This window comes from Epinephelus fuscoguttatus, linkage group LG23 (genome assembly GCF_011397635.1).
Source record: "Epinephelus fuscoguttatus linkage group LG23, E.fuscoguttatus.final_Chr_v1".
NCBI classification, from domain to species: Eukaryota; Metazoa; Chordata; class Actinopteri; order Perciformes; family Serranidae; genus Epinephelus; species Epinephelus fuscoguttatus.
This window is the reverse complement of record NC_064774.1, coordinates 862,431-872,697: the sequence shown is the minus strand read 5'-3', so window position 1 is coordinate 872,697 and position 10,267 is coordinate 862,431. Positions and strand designations below refer to the sequence as shown.

The 10,267-nt window shown below is 41.9% G+C and overlaps 3 protein-coding genes across 5 annotated transcripts in view; 1 reads left to right on the top strand and 2 right to left on the bottom strand.

Moving 5' to 3' along the window:
• LOC125884150 (gastrula zinc finger protein XlCGF57.1-like) overlaps nucleotides 1-10,267 on the bottom strand; it is a 561,995-nt gene that overhangs the window by 128,348 nt on the left and 423,380 nt on the right. The window lies entirely within an intron of this gene.
• Nucleotides 1-10,267, bottom strand: part of LOC125884185 (uncharacterized) — a 50,395-nt gene that overhangs the window by 28,582 nt on the left and 11,546 nt on the right. The gene's annotated exons all lie outside the window — the stretch shown is intronic.
• Nucleotides 187-10,267, top strand: part of LOC125884182 (uncharacterized) — a 34,148-nt gene continuing 24,067 nt past the window's right edge. Inside the window, exon 1 of one of the 3 annotated variants that reach the window (XM_049569027.1) lies at nucleotides 187-260. The gene's annotated coding sequence lies outside the window, so the exon portion shown is untranslated. Of the gene's footprint in view, nucleotides 261-7,276; nucleotides 7,406-10,267 lie in introns of those variants that run through there. The other 2 variants (XM_049569024.1, XM_049569025.1) reach the window with 2 other exon arrangements.

Sequence of the window (10,267 nt, the reverse complement as noted above, 5' to 3'; positions counted from 1 at the left end):
GTGTCTCACACGACCTGTCTTCCTCTCACTGCTCTGTGCAGTTTAAAATGGAGTCTGGACACACCACTGACTTTATACTTTCACTTTCGCTGTTCCTCTCTGTTGGCACCTCCCCCCTTTGAGGGACATGGGACATAAACACCATTTGTATGAAATGAACAAGGGGGATGTCACGAGTGTTGGAGAGTAAGACGGACTTTCAGATCAGAGAAGGCTGTCGTCTTTCTACACAGTTCATTACATCACTGAAGCCATCCAAGGTAATGTGTGAATGTGTTGATGTTGGTGTTGTCATGATGTGAATCCTGTTGTACAGATTTCCTATGTGAGGATTGGTGGATTAGACAAGATGTTAACAGATAATAATGTGCTGGCTTCTCTCAGTAAAGAGACAATTCAACAACAAGACTTTAACAGACATGTGATTGATTGAAGACACATCATCCTAAAAGCTGATCCACCTAAAAAGCTCCTCTATGTGACTTTAAACAACAGCTGCAACATTTAGGAAAGAGACACACTTTGTATTTGTCTTTAACTTTGAATATTTCCTCTTGTCTATTGTTTATAAGGGAGCACAGCATTTATTTTCATTTCATAGAATTCACTTGACAGCTTTATTTGCACTTTGATTCTCTTTCCTTTATATGCAGGCACATTGACTCATGGAACATGTTTATCTGAGCTGCAGGTTCACACTTTAGGATTTTCTGCACTCCTGCCTCGTATTCACACAACATCCATAATTGTGAGAGGAGAAATAATCTCAGAACCTCTGTCCTGTTTCATCTACATCAGAGAGGGACGACTCAGACTTTATGTGTCCAGACTCAGGACTGATGACTCAGGACTGTATGTGTGTGCAGTTGTCACAAATTATAGGAGGAACTCTGCTCAATGTCGGCTCAATGTCACTGGTAAGTTGATTCAGTAGAGCTCAGTCAGTAAAACAAGCCTACAGTCTACAGCCTGCTAACAGCTCTGTAAGGCTGCATTTGAGATTTTTTATTTATTTATCCATATTCCTGTGTGGCAGTTCCAATATAAAGTTTGAAGCATGAAAATATTCATTTCAATGCAAAATAATTTTATTTATCATGAAGGAAATTCTTGTGCCAGACAACACTTCAAGTCACAGTAACACTCAGTCCCACACACTGGACCTTTAATATTCACATCAAGGCTCCACTGATAAAGAACAGTCTGATATTTAGTCCATGTCACTGAGACAAATCATTCTCCCCATCAGTCTGCTGTGCTCATCTTGTCTCCTGTTGCAGGAAAATGCTTCTCTGTCAGACAGCAGTTACATTTTATTCTCTGTTCTTTGCAGCAGCTGCTGATAAGCCCAAACTTCAGAGACCATCAGAGAGTCCACAACCAGAGAGTCCACAACCAGAGAGTCCACAGCCAGAGAGTCCACAACCAGAGAGTCCACAATCAGAGAGTCCACAGCCAGAGAGTCCACAACCAGAGAGTCCACAACCAGAGAGTCCACAGCCAGTGAGTCGGGGAAGGATCTGCCTCTATGTTGCACTGGGACTATCAGCAGCAGCAGCAGCTCTATTAGGTGTGTGTGTGCCAAACACCACTTTAGATGGTTCCACAGATGTTGAGTTTGTCAGAGGAACAGCCCATCAGGACTAACAGGACTCTGTGTGGAGGACCCTCTGTGAATGAGTCATCAGAGCACTGATCCAGATTTGACTCTTAAACTCTGAGACTCTCTCCCTCCAAAGTCTGATTTAAGCACCAGAAATACTTGTTTATTGAACATTTGTTGCTTTTATATATTTATTTATTTATATTATTTATTTAATTGCTCAAATTCTTTCAAAACAGCATTATTCAATATATTATTACATTTATCACTGATCTCTATGTGCTGTTGTTTTTCTGTCAGAATAAAGTGTTACAATGGAAAGTCTTTCTTTTAATAAGGTCTTATAGTAAAGACAGTTTTTATTGATCTCTGTGTGTTGTTGCCTTCATTGTTCATTGTGTCATTGTTACTAGTGTGCTCACTGATCCATTCAGTGTTTTAAAGATGTCTTTATACATGTCCTGTGTGCAGCTTAAGCTAAGCACAGAGAGAGCAAAAGTATCAGCACTGAATCAAATATAATGGAGTTTGAACTTCACTCTCCTGTGGAGGTTTCACAAAGTAGCTTGAATGTAAAATCATCTATTTCCAACCTGATGTTGCTGCTGTAACATCCAAACAGCCTCCTCCTCTAGCAGCCATACCTGGGGCCTCATGTAGAAAACTGTGCGCACAATCCACACTGAATGTTTGCCTAAGTACCAATGAGGAAATGTACGTATGCCCAAACAATACTCTGATCAGTGGTTCTTTACGGTGAATCACAGCAACGACCAAGAGGAAAACCAAGATGGAGGACAAATGTCTGGGCTCCAAACATTCTCGGCTCATCAGATATCCGTTATGTCTTCTCCCTGATACCTGGCCATTGTTGTTTTAGTTCTTCAGCTGGATTAAGTGCATACTGTTGTAATGCAGGACAAAGGGAATCTCTCAGATAAACTAACAGCAGAAGGTGTTTGTGATCATCAGGAACATTTAAAGAGCCTGATGGTCTAAATGATCACAGCTGTAACCTGCAGACAGGTGAGCATTTCTAAACAACAAGAGCTCCCTCTGCTGCTCTTTGTCATTAATACACCTGTTAGCAGCTCAGAGCTTTTCACTCAGCTCACACACAATGAAAGAAGGACAGTTAATAACAGACAGTTAATAACAGACAGTTAATAACAGACAGTAAAGTGCACGTGACAAAAAGAAAAGCTTAAAGCTCTACGTGTTCAAATTAAAGCTGTGTATAAACTGTGGATGTCACACATGTAAACAGCCCACTGTATCAGCCAATAGCAGCGGCCTGTCAGGCTTTAATAGAGGAGGTGCAGCTGCTTTCCATTCAGGATTTTTTGAAACTGTCATATCTTATTATTCTGTTGTTAAAACTGCTTTACATTTTCTGAAGAGTGCATTATGACTTGTTCAGGACTCGAATCTCAAGGTGTATGACTCGGGACCTGACTCGTGTTTTGCCTGTCTTGATTTGGGACTTGAGTGCAGAAACTTGAGCCTGACTTTCAGACAGTGACTTCATCCCACCCCACTCTGCCACATGCCACAGGCTCATGATCTACTGCAGTGTGCAGTTAAATGGTTCAGTGGCAGCATGTGCAGTGGGGTCAAGAGTCAATCCAAAATGTAGCTAAGAAATATGTCACTATACTGAAAAACATTTGCATCATATCATACTGTACATCATGCATGATAATGTATGCATATAAAAAGAAATGTTCCAGAGTTTGATATAAAAACTTTTATTTTTGTATCAGAAATGACAGAATAAAATGTGCTGTACAAGTACTTCCTGTGCACGTGTGTGTATTGTGTCAGGCAGCATAATGACATGATGGATAGACAGATGAAGTTCATGAATGGGAAATGCAACATTAAAGCAGCCAAGACACACATCATAAAACCAACAATATAAAGGACACTCTAAGAGGCTGAATATGAACTGCAGAGCAAGGAAATAAAAATAAGGACCATACTCCTCAAAATCTGACGCTTGGGCAGTGACTAACGGCGTCTGAAACCAATGACATAAGGCGTCCTTTAACGTTGGCTTGACACAGTTGCCGTTATAGTTTAATAGCGCCCAGTGGCATCAGGGGGAAACACGGTGGGGCAAGGATGAAAGTGAAGGCCACGAAAGTCCAACTGGGGCGGGCAGGAGGGGTGGTGGATGGGTCCAACAAACACAGCTTATTTTGAAAGAGACTGTATGTAAACGGTTCATTCATAACAGTAACAGCAGCCTCATGACAGAGAGAGGTATATGAGTAGTGATTCGTAAAAGACTACTGAATTACTGTAACGTAATATTGGTCATTTGAGGTAGTCAGACCAAATCTGACAACTTTAAAAACAACAGAAAGGATGGCTTAAACCACTGGTTCTCAATTGGTGGGTCACGGTCCAAAACTGGGTCAAGGGTCCATTCTGAATGGGTCCCAAGTGCCGTTTTACGCTGCAGAGTGACGGCAACGGACTGCTACTTGACAGAGACAGCAAACTATGTGTTCATGAGATGGCCAAACACAAGGACCTTCAACTAATAACTAAGGAGAAATATAAACCCTGTGGCTGGACCAGTTGGGAACCACTGGCTTCAACATTAACACAACCTTGGCATTAGGAGGTAGTGAAACCAGAATGTAAAAGAAACAAAAGAAAGGATGTTAAATATTAACATTTCAACACATGAGGTATTTGAATCATTAAAATAGTCATCAGACTTCTTTTCTTATCTGGGTAAAGATCTGATTTGAAAAGCTGATGCATCAGCCACTTGTGCAAAACTCCAGGCTACAAGTGCTGTTGTCACTACTGTAAATAAACCACTACCTACATAGAGCCCGATCCTTCCTCGGCCTGCTGGTCTTGATGTCTCATTTACAGGTTGATGGCTGGCAGCTGCAAAAAAGGGAGATCATTCAAATGACTTCTTTACTGCTGGGTAGCTTAATGCATCAGAATATATTAGATGATCATATTTTGTCTCAATCAATCTGGAGCAGAGGAGGCATTGAGTATCAGAAAATGGAAACACTCAAGTCAAGCACAAGTTCCTCAAAGCTATACTTCAGTACTTAAATGAATGTACTTAGTTTAATGTCACCACTGCGCACAGAGAATTATTATTGGATTCTGTAGCTCTGCTCAGCTTTTTAGCATCTAGATTTTTCTGTAAAAGAACAAAGCAGCCAGTGATGCCATCTTACCTGTAACACTGAGGTCACATGTCTTGGTGTGACTATCACTGTTAACACCAATGATAAAAGTATAGATGCCTGTGTCGCTGAGCCTCAGACCAGTGAGGACACATTCAATCCGTCCCTTCTTGGCGAGCTCTAGATCACACTGAACTCGTCCCCTGTAGAGCTCATCTTGATACAGCCCAGCCTCAAAGTCAGTGTCATAAAGGTAAATTGTCCTCAGTGGCTCCCCATACATAATGTCTATGTATAGTGAGTCAACAGACACGGCAGTCTTGACAGGAAGCGCCATGTCAGTGTGATGTTACTGTGTTCCTCTGCCTGCTAGACGTCCTGAGTTACACTGGCTGTGGATGGAGTCACACCTGGAGGGGTCAAAGGAGGAAACACACACACTGAGTAAAGAAACCTCAACAACAGGCAGAGAGATCACAAAGAGGCTGTAAAACTCTTGGTAAAACGTCCTGATCCCCACTAGGGGTCGCCAGAGCTCCACGGGTGGACTTAATGAAACTGTTGTTTTCTAAAGCTTAAACTATGATTCAAGACATGACCTCCTCACATGTTAAAGGCACAGTCAAGACCTGAACACCAGCTGTATTTACAGAGCCTTCACTCTCTGCTTAACAGCCTCGTGCTGCATTACAACAGTATGCACTTAATCCAGCTGAAGAACTAAAACAACAATGGCCAGGTATCAGGGAGAAGACATAACGGATATCTGATGAGCCGAGAATGTTTGGAGCCCAGACATTTAAGGGTTAAACCTTAGTGAGTGTCATCACTTGAGCAGTGGTATCTTCTGCACAGTGAACTGACAGTTTGTGAAAGCAGCAACAGCAAACAATCCTTCATGATGAAATCTATCACTACTCACGACGAACTGAACTCATGAACTAAGACAAAGAGTCCATTTCCCTGTTGTTGCCGCAGATGAAGCTATGTAACAAAAAGTTTTCTTGGCCACTCCTTCCTCTCAGTCACACACTGCCTCTCTCTCTCACACACACACACCTCCCTCACACTCTCTAACTTTCACTTTCTCACGTTTTCCTTAAAGCAGCCTGAGGGTGGCAGCAAAGGATCACGAGGCTACTTGGGACTGTACATTTAGTACATGTAGTCACGCTCTTTGGGCCATTCTTGAACAGTTTCTGCTGTGTGACATGACTTGATTATAGATTATGACATTTCCGAAACGATCGGTTTATAGGAAATAATCACGTGACATTTATTGATTGATTGTAGAAAATGACATTGTTTGTACATGTGTTCATATTGAATCCAGTCATTCTACATGTGTCTATGAATGTGTTTGAAACTTGAGTTGGAGCATCCATCACAGTGAACATCATGTCTCATCATGTGTTATACTGTAGCTGTCACAGCTGTGTGCTCATGCAGTTCAAAGTGCACACTGAGGAGCACACAAACACATTCAATATGGAAAGTTCCAACTTTGAATCATGCACTGTTTTAATGTGACGTTTTCTAATCATGTGTTGAGATCCACACTTATATTTTGGATGTATAAACCTGTAGGACTCAACCCCACAACACTGACATGACACATTTGAAGCTTTGATTCAAGTATTGATTTGTGTTTTTATTGTTATTGATGATTTTTAAATTGTTTCTAAAGTTCAACTGAATGTTTTTATTCTGTTGCAAGAATGTTTTACTGACAAGTTGAATCACTCAGTGAATGTGAGTCACTCTTCATTCAAATCCAAAGCAAAGAGCTCCCTCTGCTGCTCTTTGTCATTAATACACCTGTTAGCAGCTCAGAGCTTTTCACTCAGCTCACACACAATGAAAGAAGGACAGTTAATAACAGACAGTTAATAACAGACAGTTAAATGTTCATGATGTCATTTGGTGATTTATTTCAAATGTTGCTCAGTCAAACTAACAACAGTAAATGAAGCACAGCTGATGGACACAATTAAAACAAGACAAAGGCTGAATTATACAATATGTTTGACTTACTGAGGTGTTTGAAGACGAGAGCTGTCCCCCTGTGTGTCTCCTGAACACTAAATGTTTGACATGAGGAAGTATCTGTTTGTAACTTCATCAGCTCAACTCGTGACAGACTCAATCAGCTGAGAGACTTTTAGTCACTTTGTATTTATGAAGATAATAATCCTTCAATAAGTCTAATCAAATCATCTTTACAGTGAAACATAAAGAAAAGTTTGGATTCAACTTGATTAGATTAGTGGAGAGCAGAGAGTTTCCCATCATGCACTGTGGTCGGTGGAGAGAAGCTGCTTGTGAAAAGTGCAGCTGCCTTCACTTTATGATTTGAATATGAAGACTCAGAGAGATTTAGAGGAAGACTTCAACTGACACTCACAACATGAACAAATGATGTTCGAGACGACACCGTGACTTTGTAATATAGGACCGCCCATGCCCCAGACTCTGAGACAACCTTTCCGGTTAGTGGTATTGAAGAGCGTGGTGATACAGCAACTGGCCTCGATTCATTCCTGTCCTAACTGTCTTCGCGTTAATTACTGGTAATGAAAACATTTTATACCAGTCGTGTTTTTATTTCGGGAACACGAATTTCCTGAAGCCGTCCAAGGTAATGTGTGAGTGTGTTGATGTTGGAGTTGTCATGATGTGAATCCTGTTGTACAGATTTCCTATGTGAGGATTGGTGGATTAGACAAGATGTTAACAGATAATAATGTGCTGGCTTCTCTCAGTAAAGAGACAATTCAACAACAAGACTTTAACACACATGTGATTGATTGAAGACACATCATCCTAAAAGCTGATCCACCTAAAAAGCTCCTCTATGTGACTTTAAACACCAGCTGCAACATTTAGGAAAGAGACACACTTTCTATTTGTCTTTAACTTTGAATATTTCCTCTTGTCTATTGTTTATAAGGGAGCACAGCATTTATTTTCATTTCATAGAATTCACTTGACAGCAGGGCTGCTCCTGACCAAACTGGGGCCCTAAGCGAAATTTTATTTGGATTTATTTAAATCAATATTGTGCCCCTACTGCATAGATAGACAGATAATTATTAATAATATTAATAATAAAAGGGACGCTGCTGTGTCTCGTGCGTAAATACGCACAGCGTCTCTCTTTATGGGGAAACGCGCTTATTGTTTCTGCTGCGGGGTGCTCGCTGCAGGTATTTAATAACCTCAGGCAGATATCTTTTAACGTTACAGTCTTTTGTATTTTTTGTTATGATCCTTCCACTGTAGCTCTGCAGGGAAACACTGTACAGCGGAATAAAAAGTGGGAAGCAGTAACTTCACTGATTATTTAAATCTCCAGATACGCCAAGTATATGCGCATTTACGCACGATCTATCTATCTATCTATCTATCTATCTAGGCCATAAGCATAGCCGATGCCAATGTGTTGAGATGCAGTAGGGGCAGATAACAGATGCAGTAGGGGCAGATAACAGATGCAGTAGGGGCACGCCCAGACTGGCCCACGGGAGAATCGGGGAGTTCCCCGGTGGCCTGTAAACTGAAAGCAGCTTGGTTGTCAGGTGGAGAGCAGAGGGTGTGTATGTGTGCCTGTGTGTGCTGACTGTGCAGTAGGAGCTCTGCAGCTCAGCAGCGCCGTTACAATGGACCGCAACAAGAGGAAAGGTGGAGCTGAACGGGGGAGAGATAAAAAAAACAAAACAGGGCCACTGAGGAGGAGGCGGCCAAATGTCATAAACTTACAGATATGTTCAGAGCCCCCTCGCCCTCGGCAGCACAGTGACGTCGTCAAATGACGCTGCTGCAACAAGTCAGTTAACATAGAAAAGTAAGAAAACTGGTTATTCTCAACATGAGGTCCGGGGAGGATGGGGACCGAGCCGAGGCCAGATAAATGATTGATGATAAGCTATAAGAGCCAAATTAACCCGTAAGGGTCCATTTGGGTCCATTTTGTGCAGAGCAGCGCAGGCTGAAACAGTTTGGGGACCCCTCTTCAGGACAGGCTCTTACCTGTCTGAGTTCAAAAGTTTTCAGTATCTATCTAATGTAACTGAAATAAGATCAGATAAGCTGAAGTTACAGCTGACTTATATTTTTACTTGTTTTACTGTTGCATTGAATATGCGTGTTGCCATATTGATTATGATCAGCTGACATCAAAATGATTTCCTGACAAAATAATACAATCATGTTGTTTAGTTCAGCGTAATACACATTCATATAGGAGTCCTGGTTTATTGAGGGGCACATTTGGTGAGGGTAGAGAAGAGAAAAGCACTGGACTGGAGGACTATGAGTTGCTGTTACAGTTGTGTTTAATAGAGTTGTTGACTGTCTGTCTGGAATAATGAGCTTACTTAGCCCATATGTGTGTCCGTGTGCACGTGCACGTGTGTGAGCACGTAATGTGTGGATTGGGTGGCCTGGGTGGATGTATGACTCCCGGCATGAATTTCTGTCCCGGTCCGGCCCTGAGTAGGGGCAGATAACAGATAACAGTAGGGGCAGATAACAGATAACAGTAGGGGCAGATAACAGTAGGGGCAGATAACAGATAACAGTAGGGGCAGATAACAGATAACAGTAGGGGCAGATAACAGATAACAATAGGGGCAGATAACAGTAGGGGCAGATAACAGATAACAGTAGGGGCAGATAACAGATAACAGTAGGGGCAGATAACAGTAGGGGCAGATAACAGATAACAGTAGGGGCAGATAACAGTAGGGGCAGATAACAGATAACAGTAGGGGCAGATAACAGTAGGGGCAGATAACAGAAAACAGTAGGGGCAGATAACAGATAACAGTAGGGGCAGATAACAGATAACAGTAGGGGCAGATAACAGTAGGGGCAGATAACAGATAACAGTAGGGGCAGATAACAGTAGGGGCAGATAACAGATAACAGTAGGGGCAGATAACAGTAGGGGCAGATAACAGATAACAGTAGGGGCAGATAACAGATAACAATAGGGGCAGATAACAGATAACAGTAGGGGCAGACAACAGATAACAGTAGGGGCAGATAACAGATAACAGTAGGGGCAGATAACAGATAACAATAGGGGCAGATAACAGATAACAGTAGGGGCAGACAACAGATAACAGTAGGGGCAGATAACAGATAACAATAGGGGCAGATAACAGATAACAGTAGGGGCAGACAACAGATAACAGTAGGGGCAGACAACAGATAACAGTAGGGGCAGACAACAGATAACAGTAGGGGCAGACAACAGATAACAGTAGGGGCAGACAACAGATAACAGTAGGGGCAGATAACAGATAACAGTAGGGGCAGACAACAGATAACAGTAGGGGCAGACAACAGATAACAGTAGGGGCAGATAACAGATAACAGTAGGGGCAGATAACAGATAACAATAGGGGCAGATAACAGATAACAGTAGGGGCAGACAACAGATAACAGTAGGGGCAGATAACAGATAACAGTAGGGGCAGACAACAGATAACAGTAG